Source organism: Felis catus, chromosome A2 (genome assembly GCF_018350175.1).
Source record: "Felis catus isolate Fca126 chromosome A2, F.catus_Fca126_mat1.0, whole genome shotgun sequence".
Taxonomy (NCBI): Eukaryota; Metazoa; Chordata; class Mammalia; order Carnivora; family Felidae; genus Felis; species Felis catus.
Genome location: NC_058369.1, coordinates 147,857,695 through 147,881,049, shown reverse-complemented (window position 1 = coordinate 147,881,049; position 23,355 = coordinate 147,857,695). Strand labels below are relative to the sequence as shown.

The window sequence follows — 23,355 nt, the reverse complement described above, 5'->3', positions numbered from 1 at the left end:
TTTTCCAAATGTCTATAGGAAAGATAACTTTATAGGCTCACAAGCAATACAAGGAATAAAAAAGAAAAAAGAGGAAGATCTATAAATTTGACTACGAAATAGAACGTAACCCATAAAAGCAAATGGCAGACAAAACATACTGCAACAAATGTAACAAAGAGGCACTATATTTAGTATTTAAGACCTCTGTATATGGGTCAGAAACAAATTAAGACACTACAAGGGCAAAAGACACTCACAAAAGAAGTGATATAACAAGCAAGCAAGGATTTGAGATGTTCAGTTGCCAGAGAATAAAAAATATAAATTAAAGCACTGAGTTCCCATTTCCCTCTCTTAAATTATCTCGAACTGAAAAATAATCCCTCTGGGGCTTCTGTTTCTGGTTAGGACGTGGAAAGCCTGAAGTGACTGTTGAACCTGCCCTAGCACTGAGAACCAGCCAAGCAAGCCTCATAGTCGTGGTTGTAAAAATCATCAGAGTGCTCAGGATGCAAACAAACAAAAAACAAAAAACAAAAAACTAAATAAACCAGATTCCAGAAATGACAAGCTCTTCCTAAGATAGAAGAGACGCATGGCTGCTTCTATCTATGAAGTGACAGGTAGGAGAGAAATCGGTCGTAAACTCGGGTAAAGAAGTATCAGCCCCACTTGTAACAACATTTAACGGGCACGTGTGAGCTCGTGTGACAGATCAGCATTCCAACAGCCCCGGTCATAGAGCAAGTGTATGCCCACCTGCATGCCAAAGCTTTCACAGACGTCTTCATCAAGTACACAGGTAATAGACCAAAGGCAAAGGGCAAGATAGAACCGAGAGAATTCCCTTTGAGGCATGCAGGATCTTCCCCAACTACACGACCTGCTGTAGACTGGGGGTAAGACAGAAGGCTGAGAAATCCCTTCAAGGGAGACAGGGTCTCCACCAAGTGCAGCATGGTGACCTTCCCAAGACATGGAGCAGGCAGGGCAGAGGATGAAGAGAGGTCTCTCAAGTTGCAGAAATCTGGGGGAAGGCCCTAAAACTCAAGCCCACAGCTGGCTGCAAAGTGGAAAGACAGAAAGCTTTCCACGGTTCAGAGAGCTCCAACAGAACTGGGCAGCATAGAAAGATCTCTTGAGTCTCACTGGTGCTCAGAGCCCAAGCCCTAACGAAGAGAGCCTTGGTACCATCCTCAAAATGTCGGAAGCCAGTGGTGAACTAGATCAAACTAAAGCTGCAACCAATCCATACCCTGTTCAGACAGAGCCTTCATATGTCTCCTTCTCTCACATTAGCAGTCTAATGGAAGGCACACAACCTTTCCTGTGGGTAAATATTCTTTACTTCAGTCTCTAGTGATTTCTTACACACAGTGCCCAACATACACAAGGAATTAAGAGACCATAAGACACAAGCAAACGTGATAGGGTCAAGGGAGGAAGAGTAAATAGAATGAGACCCGGAGATGGCTCAGATGTTAGAATTGTCTAGACAGTGACAGTGAAACAGAGTAAGTACATACAAACAAATGGGGAATTTGGAGAGAGAGAAACACTATAAAAAAAGAACCAAATGGGCATGTAATTAATTCTTTGAAAGACCACTAATTCTGGTTAATATAAAAAATTGTAACAGCAGATTAATAGAGTTTAGAGCATATATAATTCTTTGTTATCATTTTTGTTTTTATGAAGCCCAAAATAGGCAAGAGAATTTTCTTGAGTAATGAAAACATTCTATAACTGGGCAGAGGTGGTTTTAAAAGTGCCTATAATTGTCAAAACTCATCAAACTGATCTATTAAAATATGGACATTTCATACAACTTACACCTCAATAAAAAAATTTTTTTAATAATATCTTAGGCTGCTGAGGGAGCAATGAAAGCAATACTCCTGTAAATTGGACGATCATTTTCGACAGCAAATTCTGAAATATTAATCAAGAACTATTAAAAGTCCAAATGTTTTAAACTTTTTTTTATTTTTTTAATTTTATTATTATTATTTTTTTTTTTTGGGACAGAGAGAGACAGAGCATGAACGGGGGAGGGGCAGAGAGAGAGGGAGACACAGAATCAGAAACAGGCTCCAGGCTCTGAGCCATCAGCCCAGAGCCTGACGCGGGGCTCGAACTCACGGACCGCGAGATCGTGACCTGGCTGAAGTCGGACGCTTAACCGACTGCGCCACCCAGGCGCCCCTAAACTTTTTTTTAATGTTTATTTATTTTTGAGAGAGAGAGAGAGAGACAGAGTGCGAGTGGGGGAGGGGTGAAGGAGAGGGAGACACAGAATCCGAAGCAGGCTCCAGGCTCTGAGCTGTCAGCACAAAGCCCAACGTGGGACTCGAACTCACGAACTGTGAGATCAGGACCTGAGCCGAAGTCAGATGCTTAACCAACTGAGCCACCCAGGTGCCCCAAAGGTCCAAACGTCTTAACTCAACAATTTCATTTAGGCAAATACTCTTAAGAAAATTCAAAATAACAAAAAGTAACATGCACAAAAATGTAATAGGGTAATCTGAAGTGCTTCAAAATCCAAAGCTGGATAATAATTAAACAATGTGCAATAAATATACTTAATAGAATGTATTTTAGCCATTAAAGTTATATTATTATGACTACATAACAGGCTGAAGACATGTTTATGCTATAAGCCTTCACATCCTTGAAAAAACACATATGAGACAAGCACTAGAAAGAAAAAAACTATAATGATAAGTCATTCTTATGTTGGGCCTGTAGAAGTATTTTTTCTTTTCAGCTTGGTCATCTGCATCTTGATATTTTTCTTTCCTTTAAAATGTTTGCATGGATGAGCTACTTGGGTGGCTCAGTTGGTTGAGCATCTGACTTTGGCTCAGGTCATGATCTCATGGCTTGTAGATTCAAGACCCACATCATACTCTGCACTGACATTGTGGAGCCTGTTTTGGATTCTCTGTCTCCCTGTCTCTCTCTGCTCCTCCTGCACACATGCTCTCTGTCTCTCTCTCACTCAAAAATAAACATCAAAAAATTTGTCTTGAGTAAAAAACTAAAATGTTTGCATGGGGTGCCTGGGTGGCTCAGTTGGTTAAACATCCAACTCTTGATTTCAGCTTTTCATGATCTCACGGTCATGAGATCGAACCCCATGTTGGGCTCCGAACTAGGCGTGGAGCCTGCTTAAAATTCTCTCTCTCTCCCTCTACCCCTCCCTTGTCCCCTCTCTCTCCCTCAAAAAAAATGTTTTCAATTTTTTAGCTTTCATTTCTTTCTTGATATTTTTGCAATATTGCATTTTTCTAAAAACAAGTTTTCTCCAGTTATTCTCTTATCATTTACATCTTTCCACCATTTTCTTTGTTTAAATTTTTTTTATTGCACAACAAACCCATGACTACATTTTCATAATTTTTCCTGTATATAAAAGGACCTCACTCTTACCTGATAGTTTTTGATTTCTAGAAAGCAAATGTGACTGGATTTTGATTTGTGAAAAGAACAAATGGGATAGGCCTTTCCAATGACCTAAATATTTATGCCTGCCAGACAGAATCATGATATACAGCTAAACATTATGTCAATTAATGTAAAACATTAAATACATTTACTCGGAAAACATCTGAAAAGATAGCAGTGGTTAGTCTCTGGGTAGTGAGACAAGGTCAAACTTCTTTTTCCTTGTCTGCTGCCCCTACGGTAAACATGTATTATTTTCTGGGCCCACTCCTGGCCCAAGTCAAGATCAGGGAAATGCAGTGGTGCCCCAGGCCAGAAGCTTCCCCCACAGCATTTCATCTACCTATTCATGCTCCATTTCCTGTCCCTTGACCTTGCACTACCTGTCACACTGTCCACATGCCCCAGATCAGTAAACCTGTTGAGTAAGTGCAGGAAGCAGAGACCCTCAGTCTGGTCTCTCTGTTGGTCCCCAGGCTCGTTAGTGTCACCTAGGCAGCCGGAAAAATAGCTACACCTACTTTCCCTCCCCGAGTCCCCAACACCAGAGCCTGCAAAGCCATCCTAGCTCTGGTTCCTGCCAGACCTTTATTAACCATGACAAGGGTTTGGAACGCCTGTGCAACATCATAATCTCCCCGTCTCCCTGTAGAAGCAAATAGAGTTGAAGGAGGCTGTGGAGGGTGGACTGGTGGCAGATGTCTCCCTGGAGAGCCCAGCTCCAGCCTTCCTGGCCTACCCGTGTCTCCCGCTCTCGGCTCAGATCTCCTCTCAGGAGTCTGGCCAAGCCTGATGAAGGGGAGCTGAAGGGGTAAACTGCAAATCAAAATGAACATCCTGCTGAAAAGAATTCAGGGTGGTGACAGACGTCTGTATAGGGCCCTGGCATATTGCAGACAGCACAGAACTCTCTCCCCATGCACCCCGGAGTGTAAATTAGAGAGACACCCCTCATCCCTCCCTCTTCCTGACCCCCAAAGTACTCAGAAAAAGGAAGCATGACCACGCCTAATGAGGAGGGGTTAAGGAACAGCTCAAATTAGAGGGAACCTCATTAAAATCTGTCTCCTCATAGCTATTCAATCACTAATTGACTTTTCCTCCTCACTTTAATTTTGACATTGGTGTCTTGATTAATTAACTCTGTCACCAAAGCCCTAGGGTGTCACAGAAGGACTCACCAGGAGTTTACCTTGCCACGTTCCAGCCAATTTGACAGGTAGGCTCTCCCTGGCCAGTTCCATGGGTAATGGCCTGAGCCTGTCGTGGTCCCTTGAGCCCTAGAAGAAGCAGAGACACGTTGTCATTCTCTAACCGTTGGCCACAGGGCCCAGCCAGCAGAAAGAGAATCAGAAGGCCTAGATTGTTGCTTTCCCTCTCTGGCAGCATAATAAATTTCCTTCTCTCCATCTGCATTCTCATATGGGCACGAAGTTCATCACCGACACCGTGGCCAGTGGGAGAGACGGATCACAAGGGTTGTTTCTGGGTAAGCCTTCTGGGAAATCATTCAGTCACTCCCTCGTTTATTCATAGAAGTATTTAACTTGCTTCTGAATGGCCTGTGCTGGAAGGGTGGAGGTCCAAAGAAGTATAAATTATGGGCTCTACCCATGAGACGTTTATAATTTTAGTTGAAGAGCTGTGACATTCTCTTATAAAAACAGAAGCCAAGATTTGATGTTCAAAGAAAACCCCCAGGCAGCAAAGTCAATTGTCCTGGATATTTTGGCCATGTGTCTCCGGCCACCCCCACCCCCACCCGCCACTTCTGCGACCTCCTGGCATGTTTCAAACATGGGCTGAGTGACTGCAATGGAGCCACCAGCAGGGGGAGCTTTGGCAGGAGAACTTGAAAACTCAAAGTTGTCTTGTTCAGAATGGCTTTCTCCATTCTCCCTCCTGGAGTGGAGGGATTAGGGAGCAGGCAAGAGACAGCATGTGAGGGAAGGGAAGCTCCCCATTCACTCCCTCCTCAGCCCGCCCCGCAGAAGAGGAAGGTTGATCCAAACTCACCACTTTGGTAGTTTGGACTGGACTACCTGTGGACGGAGCTGTTCCGCCCTACAGATGGGCTGGACTCCGCTCCTGGTCTACACTGTACTGGGAGCTCTTTGTCATCTTATGTTTTCTTTCTCTTTTCTCCCCAGTGGCAGAAGTGGCATCCCGCCCCGGGGGCCCACCGTCCTGGAGCACCCCACCCATCCTGCCCTCTTCTTCTCTCTCCTTTCCATATAGAAAAAAGATTCATGACCAGGGATTGAATCTTTTCCTGTGGCATGTGGCGTGGGGAGGAGGAGAGAACAAAAGCCGTCATTGTAGGTTTCCTCCAGCCTAATTTATAAAGCCCTCTCTATTATGGTTCAGGGTCCACTCTCACTAGCATTTAGGTGCTATTTTCCTTTTACTGTTTCCTTCATCTACATCTTTCTCTAGGAGACTCCTAGAGAGGAATGCTGTGATCGTGGGCAGAATACGGCTATTCCAGGGTGCCTTGTCCAAAGACCATCCACGAGCGCCTGATATGCATGGAGAGCCTACAAGGCCAAGTCACAGGGTCCTGTCCTGATAGTCTTTTCAGGGCTCTACCCTAAAGGAGCTCCCTTGCCATGTGCTCGTAGCTGACACACACTTTCCCAGATTGCCCTGCTTCTCGTATCTCCTATTTTCATCCTTGATCTACTTTTTAGCCTACCTTGGCAACCTACAATACCCTCTGTTTAAAAAAAAAAACAAAAACCTACTGGCTTTCTATAGTCCTTGGAATAAAATCTAATCTCCTTACCATAGCCTACATGGTAGGCTGCATTGTTGATCTCAACTCCTGCTGTTCCTCTTGTGGAAGGATTATGCATCCCCAACCCCCGACGACATCACTTTTAACCATGTAACTTTCTTGGGCCAATAGAAGTGGCACATCCACTTCCATGCAGAAGCTGGAAGGCCATCACACCTCCACCTTCTCTTTTCCCTCTGCTAGGAAACCGGCGGTGTCCCAGGTAGGAGCTGTCATATCTACCTGGGTCCTCGAGTGAAGAAAATTTGCAGCCAATCCACAATGGACATATAGTGTGAGTGATAAGTCAGCTTCTCTATTATATACTATTGAGATTTGAGGGTGATCTGTTACCATGCAGATTAGTCTCATCTGACCGACACATTCATTCTATGGTGCGATCTGACCCCCGACCACTTCTCCAAACTCGTGCCTTACCTTCCATTCCCTCACCCACTACATTCCAAACACCGTGGACTTCTTTCTCTTCCTTGAACATGCCATGTTTGTTCTCACCTCAAAGCCTTTGCAGGTGCTGTTCCCTCTGCCTGGACTACTTTTCCTCCAAGGTCTTCACACAGATGGCCCTTCTTCATTATTCAGATCTTGGTTCAAATACTAACCTCTTAAGAAATGCCTGCCCTGAACCCCATCTGATGTACCCCCCCTCCAGGCATTCTTTGTCACGTTACCCTGTCTTATTTTGCGTCTGCCCACTAGTTTCTGATTTGTTTTCCCTCCTTGGGAATGAATGCTCCATGAAAGTAGAGATCTTGCCTGTCACAATCACTGCTGTATCCCCAGACACTGGAAGGCCACCTGACACATAAAAGACACTTGTAAGTATCTGTGTCATGAAAAATACACGTCTCTCCTCTCCTAAACTTTAAACCCATTTTCAACTGCCAACTGCACACCTCTTCCCTGAGTTCCTGACTCAACAGACCCAAAGCAGGATTCATGATGCTGTCCCCTCTTCACGCACTCCAATCTCCTCCTCATCCTAGTTCCCAATTAATGACCCCATCGTTCACCCTGCCGCCAAATTACACACCTCGGGTGCTTTCCTGCCCCTCCCCCTCACTCCCTTCCCCCTGACTCCCAATCAGTCACCAGGCTGACTCTCTTTTTTCAACCTCTCTCTAATCCACTTCATCCTCATTCCGACGCACCTGCCCTCACTCGGGCCCTCATCATCCGTTGCCTGGATTATCACAGTCTCTGCAGAACAGGGTTCCCTGTTTCCAATTCTCCCCCCTCCCATCTGTGCCGCACACTGCCACCAGAATTATCTTTCTAAAATCTGATAATGTCACTCCCCTGTTTAGAAGGATTTAAAAGGAGCTCCGGGAGAAAGTTTAACCCCTTAGAGGCCATGAGATACCTCTGCGTTCTGGCACCTGCCAACTTCCCAGTGTGTCTGCCACCCACGGCCGGAGCCCTCACCCCATCCAGCCACGCTGACCAGGGCAGCAGATCCCATGTACGTTTGCGCTCACCGCTCCCCTGGGATGCCCTTCCCTCCTTTGCCCCTTGCCTCCCCAAACACACATACGCACGAACACACACGTGTGCACACACTCCCATCAGCGCCCACCTACTGAGAGCCATCGCTCTCGGCTATCATCACTCCCTCCCTTCACTCCCCCCATGTAGCCCCTCCCAACTCCTCCGTACCCTCCTCCCGAAAACAAGAAAATAGCTCTCATGATGAGCTGGATGCGAACCTCTCTTGTAAGATCGCATGGCACCGTGTGCGCTTCCGGAACAGGTGTGTGAGTTGCTCAAGGGCTGAACAAGCAGCCTTTCTTGTTTGACTCCCCAGTGCTTCACACTCCTGACAGACACATAGCATGTGCTCAGTAAATCTTGTTCCGGTGACTAGACGGATGCATAGAGAGAGAATGATAGATGGACTAATTACACTACGGAGCACTCGTCTGCGTGACATGACCAGGAAGAGAATGCAAATGACAGTTGAGTCAACTCTTCGTGTCAGTTCTGTCCTGAGAAAGCTATCCCACAAAATGGATACTTGCTTAGTATAACAGGAAGAGGGCCCCAGGCTTTTAGGAGCCCTCAGCTCCCGGCCTCACCAGCACGCTGACCGGCGGTATGGCTCTTAAGCTCTCTGTCCTGGGTGTCCTCGTTTACAGCTGCTATAGCTTTCTCCCACGTGTGGATTGCAAGAAAGGGCTTTCCTAACATTGCTCCTGTTTTACAGATTCTAAAAGGGGAATACAGTGATGTCCCCAAACCACACAATTGGAAAGCAGCCAAGTTAGAACTTGAACTAGGGGTCTCTGTCAGCTGTGTGTCCTCCTCACCCACCTGGGCCACCTTCTCCTCCAAGAACACCAGTAAGTGGATTATCTCTCTTGCCGTCACCTCTAAGAAGCCTTAATGCCAATACTTTCTTCCCTGAGGCTGTCTTGAATTGCTTTCCCCACCTAACCTCTCACTGTCCCAAGCGCCTATTAGGGCCCAGCCTCTGGGGAGTGGGCCAGGACCCCTGGCTCCTCACCCAGGAAACAGAGGCTCCCCGCCAACGGAGAGCAGCAAGATCCTCAGCACGGCCGCTCAGAAGTCAGGCTGTCATTTCAGAAGCTTCAGGTTCCAACTTAATACTATTTGAGGCTCGAAATAACCCCTCCAGTCTTCCTGCTTATTTCTAAATGCAGTTCTTAACAGTAATGATGGCACCTGTGGGGGAGGAAAAAGAAGGGATTTAGGCTGAGAGTTGGTTTCATGTCACCTAAAAGGATTATCTTATACCATCAGAAAGATAATTCCCCTCCTACTGGGGAGGACGGATTAGGTCTCTACTTGAGATGGTACTTTATGAAAAGATTACTTAAAGATTATAGGACAAAATGGATACATTTGACAACATCTGCTAGGGCTGGGTTTTTTGGCCGAGAAACCATTGTTATTTATGCAATTAATAGATTGCTTGCATTGATCGATGCTCATCTCGAGGCTGTCAACTAGGAGTGTCTACACAATCCTTTGGTGGAGTTTCCTTCCCCACCCCCACCCCCCGATTTTTGACGAAGAATGACACAAAATGACACCGCCTCCATGAAGTCATCCCTGGTCTCTCCACTTAGAAGTGGACACTCTTTTAGGGGCGCCTGGGTGGCGCAGTCGGTTAAGCGTCCCACTTCAGCCAGGTCACGATCTCACGGTCCGCGAGTTCGAGCCCCGAGTCAGGCTCTGGGCTGATGGCTCAGAGCCTAGAGCCTGTTTCCGATTCTGTGTCTCCCTCTCTCTCTGCCCCTCCCCCGTTCATGCTCTGTCTCTCTCTGTCCCAAAAATAAATAAACGTTGAAAAAAAAAAAAGAAAAGAAATAGAGTTTAGAAGTGGACACTCTTGGGGCACCTGGGTGGCTCAGGTGGTTGAGCACCGACTCTTGATTTCAGCTCAGGGCACGATCCCAGGGTCATGGGATCAAGCCCCATGTACGCTTGGGATTCTCTCTCTCTCTCTCTCTCTCTCTCTCTCTCTCTCTCTCCCTCCCCCCCCCCCATCTCTGAAGGTGTTATCACCATGCTGTTTTGTGTGGGAACTCCACTTGCCTGTGCCTTCTCCTCCTGGACCTGAAGCTTCTTACACACATCGTTACTTGGGGCCCATAAGGCTGTGCATACACCAGACAGTGAAAAATGTAAAGGCTCCTCTGTGCCCCCCAGGTCTCAGGTATCCCCCCAGGCAGCATAGGGAAGGAAGGTCTTGGAGGCTGGCAGGGTCAGGAGGGCACTGGTGTTGCTGTGGTGGGGCTCTGCCAATCTGAATCCTGCCAATGGCTACACAGTCTTTCAGCCCCTCCCCTGTCACTGCCCTCCAGCCCACGCCAAACTAATGCCAGCCCTAACCCGCATGCCTCAAACTCTTCCCTGCATGGAACAGTTTCTTCAGCCTGGACTGCCCTTCCCTTAGTCCTTCTCCATCCCATGAATTCCTCCTCTGCTCCTTTAGACTCAGCACAGATTACAGGTCCCCTGTGAAGCCTTCCCTGATGCCTCTAATAGATTCAGGGCATCCTTGTTTTCCTAGTATACGTTATCTGAGACCTAGAAATGCAAAAATCACCATATGTGAAAACATTCACTAATAAACGGCTACTCATAATAAATACTACTTAACAACTATTTACTGAGAGCCCATTACGCGCCAGGCACTGATCCCCACACTTGGAATACAGCAGTGAAGGAAACAAATACCCCCACCCTTGTGGGCTCACACTCCCACAAGGGGCAGAGGGACAGGATATCCGTGCAAAATAAACACAATGACAAATAAACTAAGTAACATGTTAGAGGTTGATAAGTGTGTGCAAAAAGGAAAAAGAAGAGAAGGATAAAGGGGCTGGAGAGAGTTGAAGGCGGCAGGAGAGAGGCTAGGGCAGGGCTGAATCAGGTTTTCTGGACAGGCCATCTTCAAGAACTCAGAGAAGGTGGGCACCTGTGTGGCTCAGTCAGTTAAGTGTCCGACTTCAGCTCAGGTCATGGTTTTGCAGTTTGTGAGTTCGAGCCCCATGTCGGGCTCTGTGCTGACAGCTCACAGGCTGGATGGAACCTGCTTTGGATTCCGTGTCTCCCTTCCTCTCTGCCCCTCCCCTGCTCTCTCTCTCTCTCTCTCTCTCTCTCTCTCAAAAATAAATAAACATTAAAATTTTTTTAAAAAAAGAACTCAGAGAAGGAAAGAGGGAAGCAGCAGAGGACAGCACACTACAAGGAGTGTCCAATAAGCAGCTAGAAACGAAGCCAAAGTGGAAACCACATGCAGAGCCTGGTCGAGGAGGAAGGAGAGATCGTCCCCGTCTAACACTGCCACCATGGAAACAGAATGGACACTAGGAGTCACTGATTCAGCAACACAGAGGGCATAGGAGGGCTTTGCAAGAGCAGGTTTGGTGGGGGACCGGAGTGAGAGCTGACCGAAGTGAACTTGACAGAGAGTGGGGAAATGAGAATTTGGAGACAGTGGGTGTAGACAACTTTTGAGGTTGCTGCAAAAGGGAGCAAAGCAAAGGGACATGAACTGGAGAGGAAAGGCATGCCAATGAAAATAATCTAATAGAATGCAAAGCGCCGATGCCACAGGACAGGGGGGACTTTTGCTAGAGCAGAGGAGGCTGACAGAACACGTGCACGTGTGCACAGGCCATGGAGAGTCCTCACTCCCCATGGAACCATAGCTCCGTCCATATTCACCATGTTAGGGACTTGGTTCATTCATTCATTCATTCATTCATTCATTCCCCTCTACCTGCCAGGTCTGGTGCTAGGCACTAGGGAGGCACTGCACAGACAGGGGCAATGGTCTCTGCTCTCCTGTAGGTTACCTGCTAGCGGGGGATGCTTGGATGCAAAAGACAAGGACATTTAGTATCTCCTATAATAAAAGTCCTGATAAATGTTCACATTATGTCATTATTATAGCTTCAATCAAAATGTATCACCATTCTCTGTCCCCCACACTGACAGCAGTTTTCTTTAAAGGCGTAATATTTATCACTCCAGCACCTAACACAGTTTCCGACACAGGCAAGGAACTTGTGAAATGCTTGTTGAATGAATACGTGAAAAACCTGAGAGATGAGGGGAAATCCTCTTTTAAAACTCCTCCGTAACAGTCACCTATGTGAGATACTAAGCTACACTTTTCAAAAACAAAACATCCCTGTGACATCTAACACCTCTGTGCAAGCAGTTCCTCACGCTGAAGTATGGAGCAGTTTCCTTGGACACTTTTTTTTTTTTTTAATTTTTTTTTTCAACGTTTATTTATTTTTGGGACAGAGAGAGACAGAGCATGAACGGGGGAGGGGCAGAGAGAGAGGGAGACACAGAATCGGAAACAGGCTCCAGGCTCTGAGCCATCAGCCCAGAGCCTGACGCGGGGCTCGAACTCACGGACCGCGAGATCGTGACCTGGCTGAAGTCGGACGCTTAACCGACTGCGCCACCCAGGCGCCCCTCCTTGGACACTTTTGACAACCAGCTAAGATGGACTGTCCCTTATCAATTGGATTTTTCCATGGAGTGGGATGAAGTGGAGAGCTGGGAGGGACAACTTGGAAACTGAGGCACCACCAGGTAACAGAAGACTAGACGTCCCAGTCCAGTGGTTGGTCCTGCTTCAGCATGACGACATCAAATACCACTGGAGGGGGCGTGGGCGGTGGCGCACGAAGGGCGGTCAGAGAGAGAAGAGTTTGAGGACACTTAGAATCCCCTTGGCTGATAGTCCTAAGCTGCATCCCAAACCATCTCCAGGTGGCAGGAAACAAAGCTTCTAATTCTAAATTGGTGTTTCTGATTGTTTTAATTAGTAGGCAGTCTGTGTCTGATTAATTTTTTTGCCCTTCCCGGCTTCCCATCCGTATATATATTTGGCATCATGCAAAAGCTGCTGGCCTTTCGTGATGTGCTCTGTGTGTCTGGAGATGGGCCATCAAGGAAGAACAAGCAAGACAGCGATTTTTTGAAGAAGTGATGGGGAAGCTGGGGCTTGATCTTATTTCTGACCAATTTCCTGCTTTCTCTTTAAAAATACGAGTTCTGGGGGCGCCTGGGTGGCGCAGTCGGTTAAGCGTCCGACTTCAGCCAGGTCACGATCTCGCGGTCCGTGAGTTCGAGCCCCGCGTCGGGCTCTGGGCTGATGGCTCGGAGCCTGGAGCTTGTTTCTGATTCTGTGTCTCCCTCTCTCTCTGCCCCTCCCCCGTTCATGCTCTGTTTCTCTCTGTCCCAAAAATAAATAAACGTTGAAAAAAAAAATTAAAAAAAAAATAAAAATACGAGTTCTGGATCATTGAAAGTTAGGTGGACTCATTTTTAAACTGCACCTTCTGTGACTGTAAGGAGAATTAACTTATAAACCGAAATCTCATCATGACACGAGTTTCAATATGAGATCCTGTCATCCTGGATCCATCCGACCAGGGACTTAACTGCTGAGGCCACCAAGGGAACTCATTACTGAGACTTCCACTCTTTGTGGTCACACGGTTTGGATACCAGGGAGGGTCTCTTCAAGCTGATGAGGTACAGTACATTGTGCAGACGGCTGGCCTCTACAAAAGACCCACCGCGTGGCTGGTGGAGGCCAGCCTCCACCGTTACTACTCCTGTGACTTTCAGCCCATACTTAACTCTCAGAGTGTGGGGCTTTTTCTTGATTTTTTTTAATTGAGTAAAATACACATAATATTTATTAATTTAACCAATCATAAGTGGGTCATTCAGTGGCATTCCATACATGCACAATGTTGTATAGCCAACACCATTGTCTATACCCAAAACATTTGCATCACGAACAAAACCTTTGTGCCCGTGAAACAGGAACTCTCCCTTCCTCTCTCCCCAGCCCCTGGTAACATCTATTTAATTTCCTGTCTCTGTGAATTTGCCTACGCCAGGTACCCCATATAAATAGAATCGTACAATATTTGTCCTTCTATGTCTGGACTGTTTCACTTAGCATAATGTCTTTCCAAGCCCATCCATGTTGTAGCAAGTATTACGATTTTATTGCTTTTTACGGCTGAATGTTATTCCATTATGTGTGTATGCCTCACTCTGTTTATCCATTCATCTGTTGATGGACACATGGACTGTTTCCACGTTTTGGCTGCTACGAATATGGATGTACAAGGATCTGTGTGAGTCCCTGCTTTCAATTCCTTTGGAGACATACCTAGAGGTGGAAATACTGAATCATACAGTAGTTGTAGTGACCTTTTGAGAAAGTGCCAGAACGTTTCACAAAGTGGCTGCACAATTGGATGCCCCACCACCGATGCGTAAGGGATCCAATTTACCCCACATTCTCACCAACACTTGTTATTTGCTGCTGCAGCTGCTGCTGTTTTTATAGCCAGCCCAGTGGGTGTGAGCGGGATCTCACTGTGGTTTTGATTTGCAGTTCCCTGATGACTAATGATATTGGGCATCTTTGCAAAGCCCTAGATTTCATCTACAAAACAATAACAAATATCTGTTCTGCTTACTTCAGGATTTGGTGACAGCGGCACACGACACCAGGGAGGTGAATGCACTTTGCAACACTCCATGCAAGTTACTAATAAGATGACGCTGCCACACGAGGCACTGATGTGTGACTTTTCCTCGAGGTTTGGGTGCTTTGGAACAAAAGCAGAACTGTGCAGTGCGTGAGGGCAGTAAGAGAGGACAGGTGTCTCATTCTCACTGGGCAGCCCGAGCCACTCCCACATCTTCAACTGCTGAAGGCTAAGTTCTGATAACACCCTCTGGCACGTGTTTCCAGATGTTTACAGGGGCTCCCGGCCTGAATGTCAACCCTCTCCCTTAGCTGCTGTTCTGGTGCTACGGAATGGAATAGGGTCTGAGAAAGATTTTGAAAATTTTTCCCAGGCACACTTATGTGTGGATTTGACCTTGCAGTTTTACATGATCTTATATACCACCAATACCAACCCGACACTGTGACCATGTGACCTGAGAAGACTTTTATATTCTGGCTTGTGAGGTCATACAAACACCAATGATTCAAATGTCACTGGCTAGAGCTTAATCAGGAGCTCAGAACACCATCAGATGCCCCTAGGCAAAGTGTTTCTAGAAATTCAGGCCCACAAGAACCATCCCACCGGGCATCCCATGCCCCAGAGCCCTCATGGTGCTCTGACTGAAGTCAAAAATGGGGAGAATGTCTCTCTCCTCCACTCTGGATACCTGGGGAAGTGCCCCAACCTCACACACCCCTTGGAAAGAATGACCCCAAGGACTTCCGTCCACACCACAGGCTGCAGACCCCAGTCTGTGAGTCATGAGGAGCAGACCCCAAGCTGTCTATACCCCATCTCCCTCCTTCTCTCGCTTCTCACCCCATGCCCATTCTCCTATCCCTGGTGTGGCTCCTGCCTCATCTCCATTCTGTACGGACCAGTCAGGGATAGCACAGTGCAGTACAGAAGCCAAGGTCACGTGTTCTGCAGTCAAGACAACCAGGGTTTCAGTGACAATTGCACTAGTTAACACACTGAGCCTTGGCCTTGGGGCTTACCTCCATAAGCCTCTGTTTCCCCAGACGCTAACCAGGAACAAGGAGACCTTCCTTCAGAGTTGGTATGAGAATTAAGGGTTTAGGGTAGCAGCCGGCACGTGGCATGGCTCGGTCAACATTAAGTAACTTTATTTTTATATATATTTTTTCTTGCAGTTGCTCCATGACTAAATCCAACCAATTCTCACCCTTCCGCCATTAATATCTCGGACTAAGTCCCCACCATCTCTTGCCGGATGGCTCTAAGAGCCTGCTTACGTTTGCTCCTGCTTCTCCACGGTGAGCTTGCACACCGCAGATGGAATGCACCTTTCCAAATTAAGTCAGGTTACGTGCACCCTCCACATAAAACTCCCGTCACCTTAGGATAAAGCCAACCCACCCTCTCTGCCCTGCCTGTTCCTCCTCCCTCCCCTCCCCACTCTCTGCCCAGCCTCCGAGGCCACCTTACTTTTTGCAGGCCCACCGTCTTGTGGCCTATTCCTTGCTGTTCCCGCTGCTGGGACTGGTCCCCCATGTCCCTTAAGTCTCCGCTCGAATGTTCCACTTTGTCCTTCCTCGTCCACCTTATCTACACTACGTGCCCCTCCCCCAGAGGCACTCTCCGTTCCCTTGCCCTGCTTTAAGTTCTTCACTGTACTGGTTACGGTCTGAATGTTTGTCTCCCCAACAGACTCTTAACGCTGAAATCCCAATGCCCAATGTGATAGTATCAGAAAGTGGGGCCTTTGGGGGGCTGCTTGGTCATGAGGATGGAACCCTCACAGATGGAATTAGTGTTCTTCCAAGAGAGACCCCCAAGAGTCCCTCGTGCTTTCCGTCACGTGAGGACGCAGCAAGAAGTCAGCAGTCCACAACCCAGAAGAAGGCCTTCGCCAGAACCCTACCACGCTGGTACCGTGATCTTGGACGTGCAGCCTCTTGAACGGTGAGAAACGCGTTTCTGTTGTTTATGTGCCATCCAGTCTATGGCATTTTGTTATGGCAGCTCGAACAGACTAAGAAAGTACTTATCACTATATAAAATCATACCAACTGTGCATTTATTTAATGCATAGTATTTATTTTGTGCAATATCAATTTAACGCATAGACTAACACCCTCCTAACGGTTCCTGTCTCTTTATGGTGCTTTATTCATCTGAAGAGCACTGATCACCATCCATGTGTTACTCATTTCTGCCTTTTTCTTACTTACAGTCTGTCTCATTAGAACGCAGTCTCCCTAAGGACAGGACTCTTGCCCAGTGCCTATCCATGCTCAATATGGAGCAGGCCTTCAGTAAATATGTGTTGAATTAGTGAAGAAACGTGCACCCACTTCCTGTCTCCTTTCTAAAACACAAGTTGCCTCTCTGGATCCATACCCCTATCCTCCACATCCCAGTTCTCCCCGTGTGGGAGGCTGGCTCATCGCTGGTTTGGAAGGCCTCTCTAATCTCTGGGCACCAGCAATGCAGATTTATTTCAAGTCGACACAGGCCATGTTGGAGCAGCTGGTGAGAAAATTCACCGCTTGTTCAGTGCTCTGGGTTCATGGTCATCAGACACAGGGCCAGCCGTGTGGACACGCAGTGTCTCAGAGGGGCCTCTGAGGAGATGGCAGCCACAGGCCAGCATCTCTTCCCTGGCGTCAAGGTTGTAGACTGCCATAAAAAGAGTGGAGCCTTGACAAAATGGCCTGGTACCTCTCTGGGCTCAAGAGTAGCGTGCCCAGGGGCCCCTCCGCCCTGCACCTGTGCAGACTTGCGGGAGGTTCTCTTCAAATGCCCGGGAATGTGGCCTTAACTCCTGGCCCATTCGGGCCCTTCATCTTTTCCATTTTGAGCTACTAACACAACACGCTCTCAGCCAGCATACACAAATTGCTACCTCTGCGTGTGCGTGTGGGTGGTAAAATATACATAAGGTTTATCACGTTAGCCATTTTAAGTGTACAGGTAAGTGGCATTAAGTACATTTGAGAACTTGATCCTTCGGCCTCATTTGGCTCAGGTATAACACCTTCCTTATTGACACAAGTCTGCCTTCCCCTGAGGGTCCTTCTTCCACCCTGGTCACTTCCCCATCTTCTTTGCAAGCATCTCCTCATTACCTGCCCGCCAGATGTTAGCCTTTCCCGGGGCTTAGCCTACTGATCTTTTCTACACCCTCTCTTGGATGATTATACACATTCTCGCTGCTCTAAGTACCGTCCGTAATTTGATGGCCCGCAAATTTAGATCTGCAACTCACATCCCTCCTCTTGAGTTCCAGACTCATACACACAACTACCTCCTTGAAATGCCCACTTGGATGCCTCATGGGCATCTCCTAGTTAACAAAGCCAACACTCAATCCTCAATTTGTCCCCCTCAAATCTTCATGCTCCTCCAACTCTATAAAGGGCACCACTATCCACATAATTGCTTAACTAAGGAAACGAGGCCACCTCCTGAATTATAATCTGTCTCTCTGCCTTCAGTTCAATCCACTACCAAGTCCTGTTGCTTTTGTTTCTCCCTCCAAAGTATTTCTTGACTCCATCCACCTCTCTTCCAGTCGCTTCCAAATACGTGATTCAACCCATCACCAGCTTTCACCTGGATGGCCTCCTCCCCAGATGTTCTCACTTCTGGTCTTGCACATCCACAACCTATTATCTCTGCAGAAATTAGGTCATGGGACATGCCTCCTCCCTAAAACCTTTAATGGTTTCTCATTATACTGCAAATAAACACAAATCTCTCATCATGGCCAATAAATCCTAAGTGATCTGGGCCTTGCCCAATGCTCTAAGCTCATTCTGTAGCTGTCTCCTCTCCCCCTACACTCCAGCCACCTGGAGTGGCTCCAGCCACTCCAGCCTCCTTTTTCCCTTGAACATACAGGACTCTCCACTTCGTGGACTCTTGCCCAGTGCCTGTCCGTGTTCAGTATGGAGCAGGCCTTCAGTAAATGTGTGCAGAATTAGTGAAGAAGCTTGTACCCACTTCCTGTCTCCTTTCTAAAACACAAGTTGCCTCTCTGGATCCATACCCCTATCTGGGTTTGCATATACTCATCTGTTTCCCGAGAGATACATTCACCTGCTCTCCCCCTGGTTGCCGCTTTCTCCTCCTTCAGAACTCAGTTGCATGTTATGGCTTGAGAGAGGTTTCCCTGACCACCCTAATTAGCTACATCTTCTACCTCTGCATTCTGGTCATTTCTTTGCTGGCATGTATTACAATTTATGTTCAGTTGATCATTTGAATATATTTTTTACACCTCCTTAGTGTCAGACACTAAGGTAGGCCCAGGGGATACAACTGTAAACAAAATCTGATATAGCCCATACTCTAATAGAGCTTTAACTGTAGTAAAGAAGAAACATACTAATTTCTGTAAAAAATCACCACTGTGAGTATGTAATACAAAGGGCCTTAGCACTACAAAGAAATTTCTACTTCAGAACATAATTAAGAAGCTAGCCATGGACTATGATGTGGGTAGGCTTCCCCAGAGAAGTGACAGGCTTCAGCCGGCATCTGAAGGATTAGCAGGGGTTAACCAGGCAAGAGGGAGGAGAGTGGCTTTCCAGGCAGAAGGAAGAACTTATGCAAAGATCTTTCAGGAAGATGGAGCAAAATGCTAGGAAGGTCAGGGTGGCAGCTGTGGAGAATGAAGCAGAGAAAGGTGTGTGACATAACTGGGGAGCTAGCCCGGAAACACCACGCTGGGATTCGTACGCCCCAGCGAGGAACATGGGTCAATCTCAGGAAGCAAAAGGGAGCTGTTCAAGGGTTGTAGGTATGAGGTAGGTTAGAGGTCTGGACTCACATGATGGCATCTGCTTTTGCGGAAGATCACTCTAGCTACAGTGTGGGAAGCAGCTTGGGGAGGCTGTAGGAGAGCTGAGACACCAAAGGGTAGCTTTCGGGCTGGCTTGGGGAGCCATGATGGTGGCAGGCATCCTGGTGGCAGGATGGTGGCAGCAGAGGCAGGGAGAAGAGGACAGACACAGTGGGAGGATATTCAGAGATCAAATCAATAGGGATTGAAGGTAGACTCGATAGACTTGACAGAAAGAGAAGAAAGGTTCAAGGAAAACTTGTAGATTTCTGACTTAATGGATTGCACGACCACTCACTGAAAGAGGGAACACTGAAAATGAGAAACAGAAAATTAGACATGAACTGGGCAGGGGTTCTCAGAGGGAGGTGATCATGAGTTGAGCCTGAGGTACCTTTGGGAAATGCAAATGGAGATAACGTAGGATTGAGAAGCAGTGGTACAGCAGACTTGAGTCAGCAGCCCCGCACAGAGGTGTGAGCTGAAGCTCTAACTTAGGGGTTCACTGATGTATATGCAAGGGACTGAAAATCTGTGCCTCCCCCCCCCCCCCCGCCTCCGCCAAAAGTCATATTTGAAATCTTAAATCCCAGTGGGGCCCTTGGGAGGCGATTAGTTCGTAGCATGGAGTCCTCGTGAATACGATTAGTGCCCTTATAATCAAGGTGAACCCCATGGTTTTGAGTCAGAGGAGCTGAGAAGGTGGAGTTTATCTTTAGCTGAGATGAGAGAGTCTGTAGGAGGGGAAAAGTTTTGAGTGAAGATCACTAGCTCGGTTCTAGCCTGTTAAATTGGAGGCGCCTAAGAGAGCTGTCGCGTGGCTATTGAGGTAAGGAGTTCCAAAGAGTCGAGGTGACCTCATCCGATCCCATTGGTTTTAAATACCATCTATGTAAGTGCCATCTATGTGCTGATGGCTCAACATTTTCTACCTCCAGCCCTGAGAGTAAGGGTGAAAAAGAGAAGAGGTCTGAGCATGAGGCCCTGGGACATCCCCAGGTTTAGAGGGCAGGAAGATGAGCGAACCCAGCAAGGAGACTGAGGAGGAGAGACCAGAGAGGAGGAGAGCCAGAAGAAAGGGGTTGTCTCAGAAGCCAAGAGAAGAAAACCCTTCAAGATGAGGAGATGGAACCACTGAATTAAGTACAGCTGATAAGTCCAAATAGATGAGAACCAAGGAATATGGTCACTTGAATAGCAGTGTGGACATCACTGTTGACCTTGAAAAGATGTGTTTCCACAGTAACCCCCAGAGGAGAAAGACTGGGGCCAGTGGGTCCAGACATCTTTTCTAGGAGTTTCACCGTGAAGCAAAGGAGATGAATGGAGTGGTAGCTGGAAGGGAGAGTGAGGCTCAAAATAGACTAGAGGTTTTTTTAAATGGAAGAAATAACAACATATACGCACGCTGATGGGAATGGTTGGCATAATACAGGAGTAAAGTGAATCGTGAATACAAATGAATAATTCAGGACAGAATGGTGGGAACTGCTGTCGCAATGCTCTTGAGTAGGAGAGGGGAAGGGAGCAAGTCCTCAGGTGGAGGGGCCGGTGGAAGGCTAGAGCAGAGCCCTACTTCAGCGCTACTGGCAGGAAACAGGACAGCAATGTGGGCAGGTGGATCCATATGCGGGTGGGAGCTTTTGCAAGTTCTCTGCCAGTGGTGTTAATTTTCTCAGTAAATTGGGGGAAAAGAGCATCAGTGGAAAGTGAAGGGAGGGATGGAGAGAAGGGGGGCTGAGAAGAGAGAGGGAGACACAAGGGTCATCTAGGAGAGGGAAGGACAAACAGAGCAGGAGGTACAGGATAATTGCTGGGCAATGTTATGGCTGCACATAAGGTTAGTGATCAAATATTTACCGTGACCTTGAAGATTAGGGGGGTTATTTATTTATTTATTTATTTATAATATGAAATTTATTGTCAAATTGGTTTCCATACAACACCCAGTGCTCGAAGATTAGGGGTTTTAAATTATTGATCTTGAAGGTGGAACAGATTCAGGTGATGCCAGGTTATACTTGCAGACATGAGTGATTGAGATGGAACGAAAGAGGGTATTTGGTATTATGGTTCTGCTCATTGGCTCATCTCCGGGCAGGAACTATGCCCCTCCTTTACCACTCAGTGCCCACTACCCTGAGTACCTGTCTCAAAGGAGGTGCTCAATAAACACTGGATAAAATACAAACATTTTACAAATTACAAAACATTTCCCATATTACATTCTGCTCTCTCCTCCTCCCCACATCCCTGTTCTTCATCTTCCACACTGACTCTTAAAGGTTACTTACGAATTCAACATCACATTTAAAACACATCCATATTGGGGCGCCTGGGTGGCTCAGTCGGTTGAGCGTCCGACTTCGGCTCAGGTCACGATCTCACGGTTTGTGAGTTCGAGCCCCGCATCGGGCTCTATGCTGACAGCTCAGAGCCTGGAGCCTGCTTCTGCTTCTGTGTCTCCCTCTCTCTCTGCCCCTAACCCACTTGCATTCTGTCTCTGTCTCTCTCAAAAGAAAATAAACATTAAAAAAAATTTTTTTAAACACATCCGTATTTATGGATGATTACAGCAGTTTCTTGGAGAAGAAACCCAAGGACCGAGCTTATGTGTAAGCTTATGTGTAAGCTTAGGAAAGAGGCCATTTATTCACACCGGTCACTTATTTTATGATAACACAAAACTTTTTATAGGACCTTCTGGATTAAAGCATGTTCACAACTATCGTTACCTCTCATCTTCAGAAAAATCCCAAGAGGCAGGTGCAGGGACGGCATCATCCCCATTTGACAGGCAAGAGAATGGAGGAAAATGCTTTTCCTGGACACATGGCCAGTTAGGGGCAGAGCAGGAGGAAAATCTGCTCAACCCCCACCCCGGCGCTGCACGGGCTGTTCACCTTGAAAGTTCTCGCGATTTTGCTGCTTCATGTGACCCCACTGCCCTCTGAATTTCTGATCTCTTTCGAGTACCTGCCCTCACAATCTCTTTTTCTCCTGTTTCCAGCCTCCCTCCCGGGATATATCTCAGATTTGGGAATGCGGGTTGGAAAGTCCAGATCTCAGGGGCACAGCTGAAGACAAACTGGCAGGGTATGTGTCCATACGACGATTCAGCAGCTCCAAATCCAGTCCGTCACAACTAAGGTTCTTTACAAGAAGTGGAGCTCCTGGGCTTGCACCCTTTGTCGCTTTGCCCCAACACCCCATCCCTACCAAGGGTCTGGGTGGTTGCTGACATCTATTTCTCTCCTGGAATCCCATGCTAAATACTTCTTACCACTTACTGTGTGATCACTGTGTGGGGGTGCTCTGTTAAATACCATGCGTATTACAACGTTTATTCTTTTACACTGAAAACACTGCAAAAAAAAAAGTATTCTTGCCCCACTTTCACACATAAGGAAACTAATGCAGAAGGAGGTCATAACTTGCCAAGGTCCCACAGCAATTAATTGGCAGGGCTGAGACTGGAACTCAAGTCTGAACCCAATGTCCTTGCTTTAATTGCCATTATACCGTCTCTCCATTTCTTGCTGAAGAGCAAGAAACAGAAGCAACTCCAGTTAAATTTTTCATGTTAATTACTGCCTCCTCCCCTACCCTTACTGCAGAGCCAGTTTTCTCTAAGGTGACATCTCACCACAGGCTTGACTGGGGAACAGATCTACATATGAATGGCAGGTCCTGGCTGGAGATAAACAGTTAAACGGCTACTTCCTGCCACTGGGGGGAAGTAGGAAGAGAGAGAGAGAGAGAGAGAGAGAGAGAGAGAGAGAGAGAGAAGAGAGAGAGAGAGGAAGTTAGGGACCACCACAGTAGTCCAGGTGCTTTGTCCAGGACCCTGGTGAGGGAGGTGAGGCGCTGGGAGGGATGGACACTCCCACCGTCTTTCTCTAAAGAGTTCCCCATCGCTGTACTTCCCCAAATGTATAGTATTTGCTACCCATTCTAGTACCGTACCTACAGCTTGCCATCCCAGCCGAGACCTTAGTCGTGAGCATTATGACAAAGTATTCTGCTTTCTCCAACGGTCTTACCCTGACATGGTGGCCACCTGGGGCATTCTTTTCACAATATGCCACAATCCAAAACTGAACTGCCAAAGAGCGGAGTGCTGAGAGAATGAGGAAACAGAGGTAAGCCTCACAGGCTTACCTGGAGATTCCCTGCGGGGTCCATGAGGCAGTTCTAGGCTCTCCCAGGCACCAAGGCAGGGAGCAAAGGGCTATGGACATCACATTTTCCTTACTGCTCCTCAAGATATACATTTCCGTGGG

General features: G+C 47.2%; 1 long non-coding RNA gene across 2 annotated transcripts in view; it reads right to left on the bottom strand.

Annotated features, from left to right (window-relative positions):
* LOC109497618 overlaps positions 1–23,355 on the bottom strand; it is a 143,524-nt gene that overhangs the window by 4,989 nt on the left and 115,180 nt on the right. For both annotated transcript variants that reach the window (XR_002737263.2, XR_006594584.1), the window contains 3 exons: positions 8,733–8,911; positions 7,936–8,089; positions 4,614–4,712 (listed from right to left, as the gene is read on the bottom strand). This is a non-coding gene — a long non-coding RNA (uncharacterized LOC109497618). The remainder of the gene's footprint in view (positions 1–4,613; positions 4,713–7,935; positions 8,090–8,732; positions 8,912–23,355) is intronic.